This window comes from Amblyomma maculatum, chromosome 11 (assembly GCF_055883805.1).
Source record: "Amblyomma maculatum isolate TAMU_Amacu chromosome 11, ASM5588380v1, whole genome shotgun sequence".
Classification (NCBI taxonomy): domain Eukaryota; kingdom Metazoa; phylum Arthropoda; class Arachnida; order Ixodida; family Ixodidae; genus Amblyomma; species Amblyomma maculatum.
Genome location: NC_139354.1, coordinates 119,161,562 through 119,179,727, shown reverse-complemented (window position 1 = coordinate 119,179,727; position 18,166 = coordinate 119,161,562).

Below are 18,166 nucleotides of genomic sequence, written 5' to 3'. Positions count from 1 at the left end.
CAAACATGCACTTTAAGAAAGCCAATGCAGTATCCAGTACTCGCTGAACGTGGCGAGTGCGGAGCAGATGTTATTGGCTATACCTAGAGCTCGAAGAGGTGTCTGGTGTAATGAATGCGGTCTTATCGCGATCTCTTTCATCGACCTATATTTGCCAGTAGCCGCTCGATAAGTACAACAATGAGAAGTATCCTGCATTGCAGAGCCGGTCTGATGTATCGTCATCGCGCGTCAGAGGTTACACGTCCCTCTTCGTTACACTGTTTAGGCGGCGGTAAACTATGCAGAAACGAAGTGTTTCGTCTTTCATCTTCACCAATACGACTTGTGTCGCCCTGGAGCTCTTTGATGCCTGGATGACGTCATCACAATGCATGGCGATGGCTTGGCGTCCTCGCGTGAATACACGGTAGGGCATTGGGCGCAGAGGTCAGGTGTGTTCGTTCGTTATAATAGGGTGCTTGGCAAGGGCGATTTATCGCCCCTTCGAAACTGACGAGAAGCACTCGCTGTAACCTCGAAGAAAATTGCGAATCTGGTCTTTTTTGCTTTCAGGTAATGCCAGGTTGATGCCAATCGCAGGCTTGGACGGGTGCATCTTTCAGGGGTTGGTCGACGAGGGCAAATGCATTTCGTATGCTTGCTAATTCGTCGATAAAAGCGATCGTTGTGCCCTTGTTGAGATGCCGGTATTCTGTGAAGTTTGTTACCGGCACCTGAGTATCTCCGCTCCGGAAATTGGCGATGCCTCTTGTGGTGCTGAGGTCTCGTTTCAAGAACAACTGGGTGTTTCCCTCGATGAAGCCTTCAGGGGTGTAGGTGTCCGTGCTACCCACGCAAACTACGTCGCTTGATCGGCTTCAACGTCGTTCGTATGTTTGGCGGGTGAGGGCCAAGAAGCGGCATTCAAGTGCAGTTTGTTCGCGTCGAGCAGGGTTTGGTGGGCCGCGTATGGGTGCAGGACGGCATGCGGCAGCATCGTAGTTCATTGCTAGAGGTTGCTGTATTCTCTCTGTCAAGGCAGCATTCCCAAGTGCTTGCTGGATTTTTCCACGGACAACGTCCGAATGTGTTGCTACTTTAGGTTTTTAGAATGACGGAAGCATCTGGCGCAGCTCTTCCATAACTGCCCCGCGGATTAAGTCCCGAAGGCGGTCTGAGCTTATAGGTGATCAGACTTTGGGGCTTCCATGGACCGCTTCAAGCGGTCGATTGTTATGGCGCATGGGGGCCTGAACAGTCCTCTCGATGGACGACGCCTGTTTTTAGAATTCGGCCACTGTTTTCGGCTGAATCTTAGCAAGTGCGCCAAAAAGCGATTCCTGCACACCTTTCATTATAAGTTTCACTTTCTCCTCCGCTATCATGTTTGGATTAGCGCGTTGGAAGAGGCGCTTCATTTCCTCAGCGTACACCAGGACAGACTCATTTGGGGGATGAATTCTTGATTGGTGGAGGGCTTTTGCTCTTTTTGTTCTGGCGGATCTTGCGAAAGTTGTCAAAAACCCGCTTTGAATGTCCCCCAGTCCTTCAAAAACGTCTCATTAATTTATAACCAGGTTCGTGCAAGTCCTTGAAAAGCAAAGTATGTTTGCCTGAGTTTCGAAGCGTCGATCTGGCCATTGAATGCTGACACACGGTCAAAATGTCCATCCTGTCTTCCTCATCTTCTTCAGGCAGTCCTTTCAAAATGGGGGCTCCCGGTGTTGCACAAAGAGAAGTGGTGCTGCAGAATCAGCCATTGTCAAGGTTAGGGCCTTCTTGAGAGTTTGAACATGGTCCGGCAGCAGACCGTTTTCAGGATGGAGACCTTGAAGTCGGCGGCTGGCTCGGTGACATGCAGGCTGTTCCACAGAGCGACAGGAACAATGCTGAGGACTTCACTTGAAGAAGTAGGCCGGATTTTAGCACCTCTACCAGATGTCACGTGTTAGCAAGAAGGTCAATAACGCAATCAAGAGTCTGGGCGCGCACCGAAGAAACGTTATTTCGCTGATCTGCACCCACTGGTAGCGCTGGCAATATGCCATATTTGACAACAAGGCCACTTCAGACGTTTATCAATAAAAAAAGGAGAATAGAGGAACATTCTTTTCTGGTAGCCACAAAAGGAACCATTTGTCGCCCATAAAAAATATCTTAAATAAAAAGTATCTTCTTTAATTCAAAGTTTTTCACTTACAGTTTATGTAATATTTTGCAGTTGGGCTTCAGCTCTATGTTTCATAAATTCAATCTCATCAGTATTTTCTAAAAGATTTCTCTGCAATTCACAGCAAACTGACCCTAGCTGCACATTATCATTAAGCACTTTTGATACCTTTTGCTCGCATCTTGTTAACACGAATTTATTTAATAATTTTTATATATACAATTACCTGCAGCACCTCAGGGGCATTACTTCAAGGGGTGTAATTGGACGGAAACATAATTCTACCTAAAACAATTACGCACAGTTAGTAAAAGCAAGAAAGAAACAAAATAAGCAAGTTCGATAAGTTATATCGTCGGCAAACTAAGGGCACCGCAGTGTAAGGGCACTAAGGGCACCGCAGTGTAAAATTCAAAACCCAGTAAATGTAAAGGGTCCACTATCGCATGAAACGCAATGCCAGCCGAATGGTTTCAAGTAAGCGGGATGATATGAATCTGCGGCAGACTGTGTGACAAGATTGACTGAAACTCTGAACCCGTTTTACATTCACCGATGCTGTTAGGAAGCCTATTGCAGTGTGCGGAAGTATGCGAGAAGAATGAATTACCATAGACATCAGTTCTACACCGCATTTCAAGTACATTGAGCTCATGATCACGTCGTTCAGAGATGAGGTAGGGGGGAAACGTGCAAGTTCTTGTTTATTCTTGTGAGACCAGAGCAAAGATGAAAAAAATGTTTTCATTTTGCAGTGAATAGGCGGCGTGCTAGTTTTTGTCCGAACCAAGGTTCTGTTTAGCTAATGTAATAGTGCTACAGGTGTTACAATCACCAGACACAAACGCTCTAGCGCAGCTTTGGACACGTTCTAGCTTTTCTATAAAGTTGAAGCTCTTAGGGTCCATACCGAGCAAGTGTTTTCGATTACCGGATGATCATTTGTTATGTAATGTTGAATATTCCGGGTGCCGCCTCCGCTACTGTAGTCTTCACGGCACGACATTTGGGCCATCCCACTGACAACGGGGGATGGACGTACATGAACTGGAATCGCCCATTCTTCACCGCGGGGTACGGCTGTGTGCGCGTGTGTTGTGTTGGTGGGTGGCGCGAGAGAGGGACGCTCGTGCGCGTGTTCCCTTCAAGAGACACTCAACGTTTCGGAGCTGTGCGGTGTATAGTTTCATGGAGACGCCGCTCTCCGAGCAGTGTCCATAGTGAGTGCAGTTTGGATCATTAAAATTCATGTTGTGGTTGTTTAAAAGTTTCTCCCCAACGTCATGGAATAACGAACATATTTTTTGGTGCCGAAACCCGGGAGTAAGCGAAAAACAACGGCAACTTGAAACCAGCGTTCCAACTGCAACGGACGACAGCGATGGAGCGTCTCCAAACGAAGAGAGAAGTTACGCGAGCCGAACTGAACCGACTCAACGAGGAGCTTGAGCGACTAACGACGGCGGATGACTTCGGCCCCCAGCAACGAGACCTCCTCGCGGAAATATCAGATGAGTTGGACATTGTTTCGAGAGATTTGAAACAGTTAGATGCCCTGATTGAGCCGCATGTGCGTGACGAAGGCCTCGCGGAAGAATATAAAGGCGTTCGTCAGTGCCAAGCTCTGATGACACGAATGCGGACAAAGCTTCGGCGTTGCGGTGAAACGAATTCTAACGGTGTAACAAGCACACTGAATGCAGAAGAAACCGCGTCCAGATTACCTGCTGCCCGTTCGGGACAACTGAGGTTGCCTAAGCTGGAGCTTCAGAAATTCAGCGGCAGCAAGCTCGACTGGCAACCATTTTGGCAACAATTCCGGCAAGCAGTTCACGAGAATACCGGCTTGACCAGCATAGAAAAGTTCTTGTACCTGCGGACAGCGTTGACAGGAAAGGCGGCGGCCGCTTTGACCGGCGTTCAAGCGACGGAGATGAATTACGACTACGCTGTAAAGACACTCCAAGAGCGTTTCGGGCGTCAGGACGTGCTCGTGTAAGAACACCTTACGCAGCTGTTAAACCTTCCCCAGGTTAGAGCTCTCAGTGACGTGAACGCGCTGCGACGCCTCCACGATCATGTTCAGCGAAACATCGCAGGACTTGAAACTTTAGGTGTCAAATCGGACAGCTATGGTGCGATGCTGTGCGCGGCTTTGTTTCGGGTATTGCCGGCCGAATGGGCTGTTGAGTACCATAAGGCCCACAGTGCAGACAAGGACGTGCTCGACAGTTCGAGTCTCCAAGCCATTCTGCAATCAGTTCGCCTGGAAGTGGAGAGCAGGGAAAAGGCGCACGGAGAAAGCACGAACGCTCCTCAGCAAACGCAACCTGAACGCGCCAGTGAACGGCGTCCCAACAGCGTCTACGGCAAAGGCTCAGCGGCCAGCCTCCAGGTGGGTGCCAAATTGAGCAAGGAAAGATGCCCTTTCTGCGCTTCAGAGAGGCATGAGGTTGCAGATTGCAATGCTCCGATATCAATTGATGAGAAGAAAAGAAAACTGCGAAAGGAAGGGAGGTGTTACCGATGCGCGAAGAAGGGGCACATGACGAAAGGATGTAAGAATTGGACACTACGTTGCGCGAAGTGTGGCCGACGACACATCACCTCGCTTTGTGATCCACCGGAACCGAACGCCGAGGGCGAGACCGCTACTGGGTTGCACTCAACAGCGTCTCTTAGCAACAGCAATAAAAACGCCGTGCTGCTGCAGACTGCGCAGGTGTGGGTCGACGGACCGAAAAGAAAACGCCTCGCTCGTTGTCTGTTTGACGAAGGCAGTCAACGATCGTTTATAACAGAGAAGCTCTCGCGAATACTGGATCTTGAGGTCATCGGTGAAGAGGAAGTGACCATTTATCCTTTCGGCGGCTCGACCAACGTTATGAAGAAAAAACGACGCCGAGTGAAGTTCAGGCTACGAAGCCAGTACGACCGCAAGGAGCACATCATCGAAGCCCTAGAAATTGAAGAAATCTGCTCCGACCAACTGCTGCTTCCAGAAAACGCTGTTGAGATGAGTCAGGTGGCTGATTTGAAATTAGCGGACGTCACCATCTCACCAACTCGCCTCTTCACACAAGGCATAGAAATTCTAATAGGCTCTGATTATTATTGGACTTTTGTGCACGCAAAAGTACGGAAAGTGCAAGGGGCCTTGGTTGCGCTCAAGACTGACTTCGGCTGGACCTTGCAAGGCCCGATACCACTGTCTGCTTCAGGTGTGTCGTGTTCCACCATTGCCGTTCTGTGCACCAGCGTCTGTGACATGAACGCCAACATTTCAGACGAACATCGAGCGTTCTGGGAGCTGGAGAGCCTCGGTATCTCCGCGAGCAGCTGCCTACTTGAAAGCAAGGAGCAGCAGGTGAGAGAAGACGTTACTCGTTCTCTGACTTTGACCGATGGGCGATACGAGGCGAGCCTCCCGTGGAAGGCACTTGACCAGGGGCTAACCAGCAACGAAGTTGTAGCAAGAGAACGCCTGGCCAAGTTGATGCGGCGTCTGAGACTCAACAAGAGCAGGCTAATGGTCTATGATGCAGCCAACCGTGACAACCTAGATAAAGGCTTTGCTGAAAAGGTTCCAGCCGACGAAATCGACAGCACCTTGTCTCGAGTGTATTATATGCCTCATCGTGCTGTTTTCCGTTCCGAAAGCTCTACCACCAAAGTTCGCATAGTGTTCGATGAATCTTCGAAAGCACAAGGCTGCTTGTCACTTAATGATGCCCTCACCACCGGCCCGAACCTAAAACCCGACCTGCTGCGGCTTACTCTGAATTTTCGATGCCACAAAATTGCATTGACTGCCGACATCGAGAAGGCCTTTCTTCAGATTGGCATCGAAAGTGAGGACCGCGACGCACTGCGATTTCTCTGGTATTCATCTGCGTCATCTGAGGGCTCATCAGAGGGTGATATAGAGGTCTGGCGCATGACAAGAGTGCCTTTTAGCACCACAAGTGGTCCCTTTATTTTGGCTGCCACCATACGACATCATCTGGCTAACATCTCTGAGGACCTCTCTCACTCCGCACAAATCTTAGGCAGCTGCCTGTGCGTCGACGACTTGATAACCGGAGTCAGCAACGCGGAAGAGGCGACGAAATTTAATGAGGAGGCACAGCAAATACTGAGCTCAGCTGGAATGAAACTGCGAAAGTATATTTCCAACAATGAACTCCTACGACAGTTCGATGCTGACGGCGTTGGAAATACCTGCGCTGACACTGCGACGACGACTTCAGCCATGGCAAGAGTGTTGGGGCTCGAGTGGGACAGAGGAAACGACGAGCTGAAGTATTCCTTGAAAACGGCGCTGGAGCTTCTTACTGTCAACAGGAACACTAAACGCTTCGTGATCCATGCCACAGCGAGAATCTTCGATCCCCTCGGTCTGCTGAGCCCAATAACAATCACAGCACAAGCATCTCTTCCAGTGATAGAAATTAAGCGCTTCAGCAATCTGAATCGCCTACAGCGAGTCACAGCTTGGATGCGACGCTTTGTTCGCAACTGTGATCAAAAAAGGATGGACTTGAGGGCCTGCTCTGTGCATTCGAAATCCAACAGGCGCAGAAATGGTCGCATCACGGAGGAGTTTACTGGGCGAGATGGAAGAACGCGATCCTGAATGATTGGTTTACCAGGTTGTACTTTTGTACCCGTTGGAAGACAGAAATTAATGAGCTAGCGCTCATTCGGCGGGGAGGATGTTGAATATTCCGGGTGCCGCCTCCGCTACTCTAGTCTTCACGGCACGACATTTGGGCCATCCCACTGACAACGGGGGATGGACGTACATGAACTGGAATCGCCCATTCTTCACCGCGGGGTACGGCTGTGTGCGCGTGTGTTGTGTTGGTGGGTGGCGCGAGAGAGGGACGCTCGTGCGCGTGTTCCCTTCAAGAGACACTCAACGTTTCGGAGCTGAGCGGTGTATAGTTTCATGGAGACGCCGCTCTCCGAGCAGTGTCCATAGTGAGTGCAGTTTGGATCATTAAAATTCATGCTGTGGTTGTTTAAAAGTTTCTCCCCAACGTCATGGAATAACGAATATGTAAAGCAGTTTTACTTTCTAGGAGCTTATAAAATTTATGTCTAGATAGGTTTAGCATACGAGATGAGTCTAAAGTTAAGTATTCAATGTCTTTGATGTCACATTTTCTGAAAAAGAGGCCCAGAAATATTTGCAATGTCACATTTTTTCAAGTGGTAGCCCGTCCAAAAGATAGACTGATCTCACCGGAAAGCGCTAACGGGTAAACTACATGCGTTCACATTTATCCCTTTTCATATACATGGGCCCCTAAGTGCACCAAGCAGATATATTGTGCAGATCATTTTGCATACCGTTAAAATTAAAATATTTTTCTAAATTCCTTTGTATGGCACAATCATCGGCATACAACCTCACTTTACATTCTAGGTTTCAGATAATGTCAATTATAAGGACTAAAAATATCAAAGTCCCCAAAACAGACGCTCGGGGCACGCCAGAGGCTACGGTGAGATATGTTGATTTAGTTCTAACTTAACCTTCATAATTTTGATTTACTGGCAGCAGCCTCAAGAGAATATTGGGGCAGCTGTCTCACCTGAAAGGTCGATTACGTCCATCTGTACTGGTGGGGAGTCATCTTGAAGAATAAACTTGCCCAGCAAAGGCAGCGCAATTCTATAGGTAAGAAGATAAAGGAAAAAATTGCATTAGAATTACTGCTTCGATTGTAATCAACCCTAGGTGTAAGCATGAAATTGTTACAGGCACATTAGTGTCTCGGCAGGTGCGAGGATTCTTCTCCTGTGCGGTAGGTCTAGCAGAGTCATCACTCTTAGCAAGACGTTTCCTTGCTCTTCTTTCATTAAGCTCTGTTGCTTGCCTTGAATAGGAGAGACTGTGACAGCATTAAAATGCTGAAATATGCAGAATCACAAGCGGCCAGAAATAGAACTCGTATGACAAGAATGCAGAAATACTGATTTCCCTGCTGAAGAGAGAACCACCAGCAACACCGTGCAATAGAGGGGAGCGCCATGATCTGAAGCTGTGACACTGAGACAGACGGAATTCTAAATGCCCGAACGCACTTCGAAGGACTACCGCCTCGACTGACGACATCGGGCGGAGGTCTATTCCAGATGTGCATGGCACCATGGCGGCATGCTTAGGAAAGGAACGAAAGCGTTAGCGAGCTCAGAATTAGTCTGCTTAAATCTCGTTTGGTGCTCGAATATTGAAGTTTTGTAGCTGAAATGGACGAATCTCAGTGCCAGCAGGATGCAGAATGGGAGCCCGCATCTCCTCGGTGTTGACTCGAAATCATACCAAAAACGCCGATAATTGTAGCTAAGAGCATGCGTACTTAATATTTTAAAGCCAATCTAAAATCATGCTATTTCAGCAGCCATGACAAAAAGAAACAATAGATGTGGTGAAACTTTGAAACACTTCAGCACAGAAGTCCGCATGAAACAAGTGCCACAGTGGTATATACACACCTCAAGCATTTATTTAAAGGCAGACACTAAACGACGAAAATTGAAAGGACGACGTCGCAATTGGAAATTAGGCACAAATATAGAAGACCTAAAGAAAAAGGCACAATCCTCTTCCCTCTCTTCGGTCAGCCAGAATTTGAAACCGTTCTGAAATGCGATTGAGAAGTAAATTGTGTGAATGCTTGACACCTCCGGCTTGCCCTCAAAAGCAAGAATTTGAATTAGGTGCTGAAGAGAAGGTAACGGTCATCCACTCATACGTTCAACACACGAGGAGATGCTTACTGTGTTCGTAGCACAGTACCATTTGACGCAGCAGCTTTTCGAACCGAAATTGCAATGACATTGAGTGACTAAAAGGTCGTGCTTTGAATGGGATGTCATTTGGCTTTAATGCGCAGCCTGGTAGGGCGCACTCCCGTTATGGTCAATGCGGTCTCGCGCTCCCGTGTTCGCCCTAACAGTGGACGAGCTGGCACCAAAGATGTGCGACGGCCAGAATATTCTGAACTTCGAAATTCTCAGGTATATATTTCAATCGCCAAGTAGTAAACGTAGCACACAGGTTAGGAGGGCTGCATCCGGTGCCCACGTGATGCATCCGCCACGTATTGAAGCAGGCGAAATGGAAATGCGTCCGTCCGCTTTGCTATATCAGCGCACATTAAATATAAGAATAATAAATAATATTATAATTAATGATAATACTAAATATTATTAACATTATAGCTTGTTTAGAGGACATGAAAGGGGAAATATAACAATAATAATTGGCTCAAAGGAAGGGAAAGGCGCAGTATCTGTCACACATCTGTCGCAGTATCTGTCTCTGTGGACACCTGAACCGCGTCCAAAATTGAGCTCTCTTCAGAGACAGGATCAATTCCTGAACGCATAGAAGTCCGGGCACTGGGGCTCTTCATTCAACAACATAGACGGTCGGACACTACCTTGGCGAAACTCCGTAAGGTGGGGGACCAGGTGGGCCGCATGGTCCACCGAGTTTCTAACGTGGGGCGTTGCGGTGCAAAGCCACCTTGCGGCTGGCGCATGCATTCGTGGCCAGTCGAATCTTGTATTCGACTCCTTACCTCCACCTTCGGAAACAAGACGAGGATGCACTCGAAGTCATCCTGCGCAAAAGTTTTAAGAGAGCCCTCGATCTCCCCGTGAACACCTCCAACCAGCGTCTACTGGGCCTGGGCATGGTGAATACGTTCCGGGAGATCCGAGAGGCTCACTTAACAAACCTGTACACACGTCCTTTTAAGACACTGTCGGGTCGCCGCCTCCTTGCCCGGCTACACATCCAACATACCACCCTTATGGAATATTGTATACGTCTCCCTTTCGAGTGGAGATGCGCCTTCCATGTACGCCCTCTTCCTAAAACATGACACGTGAAGACCACAATGGCTGGCGCCTGGCGCGGGCGGAAGCCCTGGGCCGCCATTATGGGTCGAAATCCGGCATTTACTGCGTGGACGCCTCCGACCCCCATCATGGGCATGGTACACGGCGGCAGTGGTCGACCAGTCCAAAACTGTAACGGACTTACATTGCGCGCCCGTGACATAACCCACGCGGAGGAGGTCGCCATTGCGCTGGCCGCTACCCACACTGATTCCAAAACAATTATCTCCGACTCGCGAGGAGCCTGCCGGAGCGTCGAGCAAGGCTGCGCGCCATACTTAGCCTACCGACTACTTCAAAATTGCACCTATACCGGGGACCCCACTTACCGGAAAATAGTATGGGCTCCTGCTCATATGGGTCTCGAGAGGAATGAAGCAGCCGACGACGCCGCCCGTGCGCACGCTTTCCGGGATTCTTATCTTGACCCCCTGGATCAGAATCTCGAATTCGAAACTGCGTATTCTTTTAAAGACAGTGCTCTTGCTTCAAATACAAGAAGATGTGCTCCGCACCGTACCCGATTGGGTGAAAATGTCATATTGGCCCTGGACATTAAGGGAGCTTTTGATAACGTCAGTCACGAAGCGATCCTTAGAGGACTAGACGACCTGGACTGCGGACGGAGAATATACGGGTACGCCAACCCCTTCCTGTCAGATAGAACGGCCACCATAGGCATGGGAGACCTTCGATCGAACAAAATTCACGCGCCAAACAAATGAACACCCCAAGGATCAGTCATCTCACCTATCTTCTTCAATTTAGCTATGATAGGTCTAGCACGAACACTAGAGAAGGTCGAAGGCATCAGGCACGCCATGTATGCAGACGACATAACAGTCTGGACAAACACCGGTTCTCTCGGCGAGAAGGAAGAAAAACCACAGGAAGCGGCCTCCTGTTCATAGAAATATCTCGACGAAAGAGGACTCGCATGTTCGACCGAAAAATCCGAACTGCTTCGAGTGTGGAGAGGCAAGCAAAACCAGACTGTCCCAACCAGGGAGGACCTGAAACTCAACATCTACTTAGAAGGAATGCCCACCCCGGAAAATACAACAATAAGAATATTAGGTATGCGGGTTCAATCGAACCAACGTAGTAGTCACACTTTTACCATACTCAAAACAACAACTGTACAAGTTACACGCATGATCACCCGCATCATCAACAGACGGCATGGCATGCGCGAAGAGGACACACTAAAACTAGTTAGAAACCTGGTAGTGAGCCTAATTATGTACAGCCTGCCCCGTCAGTGGTCAACAAGAGTGAAATACAACAAGCGGATGCCCTGCTACACAAAGCTTATAAGACGGCGCTCAGATTACCGAGCAGCACGTCTACAGAAAAGCTCATGGCGCCTGGATTGCAATTAAAGCACATTCGAAGAACTACGCGAGGCGCAGCTTGAGTCGCAAAAACTCAGGCTGCTGCAGACAATGACTGGAAGAGCGCTCTTACAGAGATTCGGATACTGTGAGCAGATGCGAGAAATAGCGAGGACGCAAACGATCCCCGACGAACTTCGCAAGTCCCTCAAGGTAGCTCCAATCCCGAGAAACATGGACCCTAACCTCCATCAACGTAGAAGAGAAGCAAGGGCCGATTTTATTCAAAAAACATACGCTCCTCAAGACACGACCGTGTATGCAGACGCGTCCTCGAGAGGAGGACATAACAAAATCGCAGTGGCCATTGGTCGATTCGTCTCTACGCGAAGTGACCAGCGCCTCTATCCGACATTGCACAGTAGCAGAGGCCGAGGAAGTAGCCGTTGCTCTAGCGGTGGCGGAGGGCTATAGAACTGGGCGGTCGCTAATAACGATACTCACGGACTCTCTAACAGCATTTCAAAATTTCATGAATGGTAGGATTGGTCGTCACGCGCTCCGTATACTCCTCGTAGCGAGCGACAGAATTAAAACCACGAATAAAACAAAGCCAGACACAAAATTGTGTGGGTACTGGGGCACATGGGGGTAGCAGGGAACTAAGAGGCCGACAGGATAGCTCGAGCATACACTACTTTCCGAGCATCCGACGAGTCCGCGGAACTTTTGCCAGCACGCAAGACGTACTCTGCCATACTAGAAAACTATACAGGAAGGAAAATGCGATATCCCCCACCGCACAGTTCTCTCACCAGAGAGGAAGCTGGATTATGGAGAAAATTACATTTAACAAGGTTGACGACTGGGCAAGTTGGTAAGTGTTCATACTTAACCAGTTAAAGGACGAGACACAGGAAAGAAGAGGACAGGACAAGGCTGGACTAGCAACTGAATGTTTATTGAACAGAAGAAAACAACAAAGACTTATTCCGAAAAGCACGCGCACAACCCAACCGGTGGAATGGCAGGAAATCGGGAAGAAGATGAAGGAGAAAATTCAAAGCCAATTCAAAGTCAAGGCCTAACTAACGACTTTTCTAATAGATCAAATTTCTTACAATGAAGGCTAACCGACGCCTTAGCCACACACCTGTCCTCGGCTTTAGCAATGTAAAATGCTTCAACCAACTCTCTACAGAGTTGTTACCATTGCTGTAAACTACACCCGTATTATTGAAATCAGGCGTACAAAGGGACGGGTCATGCTCCGACTTACACTCTCGGGATTGCACATGTAGCGCCAGATTATAACTCGCCTTCCCTCCCAGAGAATTAGAGTGCTCCGTCATGCGCACGTTTAGACATCTGCCTGTCTGCCCGTAGTAGCACTGGCCACAATTGAGCGGAATGCGATAAACCCCATTCTTTTTGCAGGTGGTGAACTTTTTCTTATGTGACACGAAAACTATCACGAGCTACACAGTCGAGCCCCTTTCTGACTCTGGCGCACAAGCCCCCTATCTTGTTTCTCGCTGTAAATACAACGTCAACGTCGTACCTTGCCGCCAGGTTGATGTTGGTGTGGCGACGCGGTGAAAGAAGGTGGCTGCCATACCTTACCTCCATGGCGTTTCGCACCGACTCAAGAAACTGGCAGCAAGGTACGACATTGACGTTGTATTTACAGCGAGAAACAAAATAGGAGGCTTGTGCGCCTGAGTTAGAAAGGGGCTCGACAGTGTAGCTCGTGATAGTTTTCGTTGTGCAGTGTCACATAAGAAAAAGTTCACAACCTGCAGAAAGAAAGTAGTTTATCGCATTCCGCCCAATTGTGGCCGGTGCTACTACGGGCAGACAGGCAGATGTCTAAACGTGCGCCTGACGGAGCACTCTAATTCTCTGGGAGGGAAGGCGAGTTCTAATCTGGCGCTACATGTGCAATCCCGAGAGTGTAAGTCGGAGCATGACCCATCCCTTTGTGCGCCTGATTTCAATAATACGGGTGTAGTTTACAGCAATGGTAATCAACTGGATGGTAATCAATCAGCAATGGTAACCATTCCGGAGCAGTCCAGGACGCCGTAACGTTGAGCTGCAACTAACTGCCTGCTTCATTCTGTGCAGCCTGTCATCGGGAAAAAAAAAATCCTCAAGCCATCGCCTGAAATCCTGCTTATTGCCTACACCGAGCGTCCACGTGCTGCGTCCGCCAGATACCTGTTTGTGCCTGCGCTTTGCTGTTGGACTGTTGGAGGGCCGTCGGCGACACTTTATCATCCGGCAGTCAGCTGCGCTTGCGCAGCTCGAAGGGCCATCGACGTCACAGGAAGGCTATAAAATCCGCTGTCTAGCCCATCCTCAGCACCATTCCGGAGCAGTCCAGGACGCCGTAACGTTGAGCTGCAACTAACTGCCTGCTTCATTCTGTGCAGCCTGTCATCGGGAAAAAAAAATCCTCAAGCCATCGCCTGAAATCCTGCTTATTGCCTACACCGAGCGTCCACGTGCTGCGTCCGCCAGATACCTGTTTGTGCCTGCGCTTTGCTGTTGGACTGTTGGAGGGCCGTCGGCGACACTTTATCATCCGGCAGTCAGCTGCGCTTGCGCAGCTCGAAGGGCCATCGACGTCACAGGAAGGCTATAAAATCCGCTGTCTAGCCCATCCTCAGCACCATTCCGGAGCAGTCCAGGACGCCGTAACGTTGAGCTGCAACTAACTGCCTGCTTCATTCTGTGCAGCCTGTCATCGGGAAAAAAAAATCCTCAAGCCATCGCCTGAAATCCTGCTTATTGCCTACACCGAGCGTCCACGTGCTGCGTCCGCCAGATACCTGTTTGTGCCTGCGCTTTGCTGTTGGACTGTTGGAGGGCCGTCGGCGACACTTTATCATCCGGCAGTCAGCTGCGCTTGCGCAGCTCGAAGGGCCATCGACGTCACAGGAAGGCTATAAAATCCGCTGTCTAGCCCATCCTCAGCACCATTCCGGAGCAGTCCAGGACGCCGTAACGTTGAGCTGCAACTAACTGCCTGCTTCATTCTGTGCAGGTACGTGTGTGAGCCTTCTTTTACTTAAGGTGCTTGTTGCTATATAGCGGCTCTTGGACTGCTCCGTCCGTCTGTACATGATATTATGGGAGACAAGGCACCTTCGACTATAAAGGAAGTCGTGAAAGCACTTGCTGACATGTCAGCACACTTTGAGACAAATCAGCTAGAGCTGAAAGAGGCCCTCAAAAAGGTAATTGAAGATGAGCTTGAGCCAGTGCGGAAATCCATGGAGTTCATTAACACAATTTTTGAGGAGCTTAAGGCAGAAATAGCTGAAATGAAAAAGGAACTGAAATATGTGAAAGCTGAAAGCGTAGAAATAAAAAAAGACAACGATCGCCTCTCAAAAGAACTAGAAGACGTGAAGAAAGAGGTGATTGACTTGCAGCAGTACAGCAGGAGAAGTAATCTGGAAATCAAGGGGCTTCCTGTAGTCCAGGGTGAAAACCTTGTCGCTACTTTGACAGATATATCACGCCATTTGCAAATTGAAATCAGTGAGAGTGACATTGATGTCGTTCACCGAGTGCCATCGATGAACAAAAAAGAGTCAAATGTGGTGGTCAAATTTCATTCCCGTGCCGCTAGAGACAAAATGCTGAAAGCTGCCAAAAAACAAAGACTAAACACATTTCACCTGGGTTTCAACAGCTCAGAAGAAAAGAGTTCACCAGTCTATGTAAACGAGCATTTGTGCCCGGCAAAAAAAGTGCTGCTGGGCCACGCTTTGAAGGCAAAAAAAGAGAAGGGTTGGAAGTATGCCTGGGTCATAGAAGGTAAAATCTTGATGCGCAAGACAGACAACTCGCACGTACTGCAGGTGACGCGAATGGCTGACCTCGCCCAGGTACAGTAATAAATAGGCTACCCTGTAATCGCTGTATCTCCGAATGACATACACTTCTGCTCAAATCGAAAACAAATGGCTTGGGCGTGGTCAGGTATCTGTGTTACACTGCAACATCCGGAGTGCTAGGAAAAACCTCGATCATTTGGTTGCTTATCTGTCACATTACTCGTATCGTTTTGATGTTATTGCGCTGACAGAAACATGGCTCAAGCAAGGTGAAACTGTTGAAATTCCTGGGTACAATTTCCTCTCGCGACCGCGGGATAGTGTATCACGTGGTGGTGGCCTCGCACTTTTTGTTCGAAAAGGGATCGACTACTGCTGTAAATGCAATGCTAGTTATGAAGCAGGTGTAGTTGAAACACTGTTCATTGAAATGAAGTGTGGCATCATTATAGGTGTTGTTTACCGCCCACCTAGCGCTTGTCTAAACAAATTCTATTCCGTAATGGAAACTACGCTATTATCACTTGCGACGGGTAAATCGTCTTTGATTGTATGTGGTGATTTCAACATTGATTTGTTGAAAGATGATTGCCGTGATTACCTCTTGCTGATACAGTCCTTTAACTTGACAAATGTTATAGATGAGCCAACTCGAGTCACTAACCAATCCGCCTCTCTGATTGACCATGTGCTTTGCAACAAGGACACAAATGTGTTTGCTGGTGTGTGCGACATTGCCATCTCAGACCACAATCCCATCTTTATTCTTTATCCCTGTGACCCTTTGCTTTATCCTCCCAAGCAGTTTAAAAAACGTACCACCCGAATCGATTACGCTCAAGTGCGATCGCTGCTTCAGTGCACAGATTTCGAAGGCGTGCATGATGATGACATAGATATTGAATATCAATACCTGATAAGGAAAATCACAGACGTCATTGACCGATCCACTTACACATACACTAGGCGTAACTACGACCATGGTATATGCCCTTGGATGACAAAAGCTATACTTGAAGTCTTGAAAAAGAAAGATTCATACTATCATAAGTGGAAAAACAATCGAACTAATAGGTATTACCGGGAACAGTTTCGATGCTACAGAAACAAATCGGTCGCCATGATGAGGAACTCAAAGAAACAATACTACACTAATCTAATTATGAGACAGGAAGGAAATTCCAAAAAGATATGGGGAATTGTGAGCGATGTTGTTGGATTAAAGAAAAAAGAACATATCCTTCCAGACTTAATCTCAGAGGAGATGGCTGATACCTTCAATAATAATTTCGTCGATCGAGGAAAAAAACTGGTTAATGGCTTTCCTTCAACAACGCCTCACCTAGGAAGACCTATTGCAACAAATAATACCTTTGCTTTCCGGGAGATAACTGAAGAAGAAATGAGGTCAGTAGTTAAAAATCTGCGAGAAAACAAAGCTTGTGGTTATGACGGAATACCATCGAAGGTGCTAAAAGACAATATCGACATTCTTTGCACCCCCTTATGCAACATAATTAACCATGCGATGGTTAGCTCTCAGTATCCAATAAGCTTGAAGATTGCGAAAGTTGTGCCAGTCTACAAGACAGGAGATCCCAATGACCCCAGTAGTTACAGACCCATATCTGTGCTTAGTATAATCAATACTGTTTTTGAAAAATTAATATCCTTACAATTGAACAAGTTTCTGCTTGATAATAATGTAATCTGTGCTGAGCAGCATGGCTTTATCTCAGCCAAATCAACAACCACTGCTGTCACATCACTTTCTCACCATATTAACACTGCTCTTCACAAAAATCAAATTGCAATAGTAATATTCCTCGACATAAAAAAGGCATTTGAGTGCGTCTGTCACTCAGAGTTATTGGAAAAATTAAAATCGTGTGGTATTACTAATGCCTCTCTCCAGTTTTTTGATAGCTACCTTTCCGCTAGAAAACAAAAAGTAGTGCTGAGTGACAGACACTCCACACTACTACCTGTGACTTGCGGGGTCCCGCAAGGATCTGTATTGGGTCCTGTTTTGTTTTCCATTTTCGTGAACGACCTACCGCAGGCCGTTCAATTTTCAAAAGTCTTTATGTATGCAGATGACACTGCTCTTTTGTTCACATCCAAGTCACTCTTGGGCCTAGAAAATACGATAACGTCCGAACTGTTTAATGTTTCAGAATGGTTTCGTGCTAATAAACTAACAATAAATGTAGATAAAACTAAATATGTAGTATTCCACTCCAAGAGAAGAAACATTGACCCTAGTACGATTCACATATCTCTAAACAACGATTGTATTCAGCAAGTTTGTTCTTTCAAATACCTTGGTATCATCTTTGACCAACACTTGCACTGGCAAGAGCAGATAGATAAGCTATCTAAAAAGCTAGCTTTCAGTTGCTACGCGCTTACCAAGGCGAAAAGGTATTTCCCGTACACCATACTACGTTCCCTGTATTTTTCGTTATTTCACTGCCACATCAGCTACTGCTGTGAGTCTTGGGGACAAACGTACAAAACTTATCTACTTCCCTTACAGAGACTGCAGAAGAGAGCATTGCGTATAATATACCGCGTATCTTTCGACTGCAGCAACAATAATTTATTTCTAGAAAATCGAGTACTTTCTTTAGAATCAATGCTTAAATACAAAATCTGTGTATTGGTAAATAACATCATTAATACTAGTATTCCTCTGCCACTTGATATTTTCTTGTTGCCATCTCGCAATACAAGACACGCATTAAATGGCAATTTCAACCTCCCTGCCTGCCACAATGTGTACGGAGAACGTTTAGTACAATTTTCTGGAGCAAAACATTGGAACACGTTGCCTATTAATGTAAAACTTGCAGGTAACTTTAAAATGAGTTGTAAAATGTTCTTTATTAACAGCCAAGGAGAGTTATGATCCC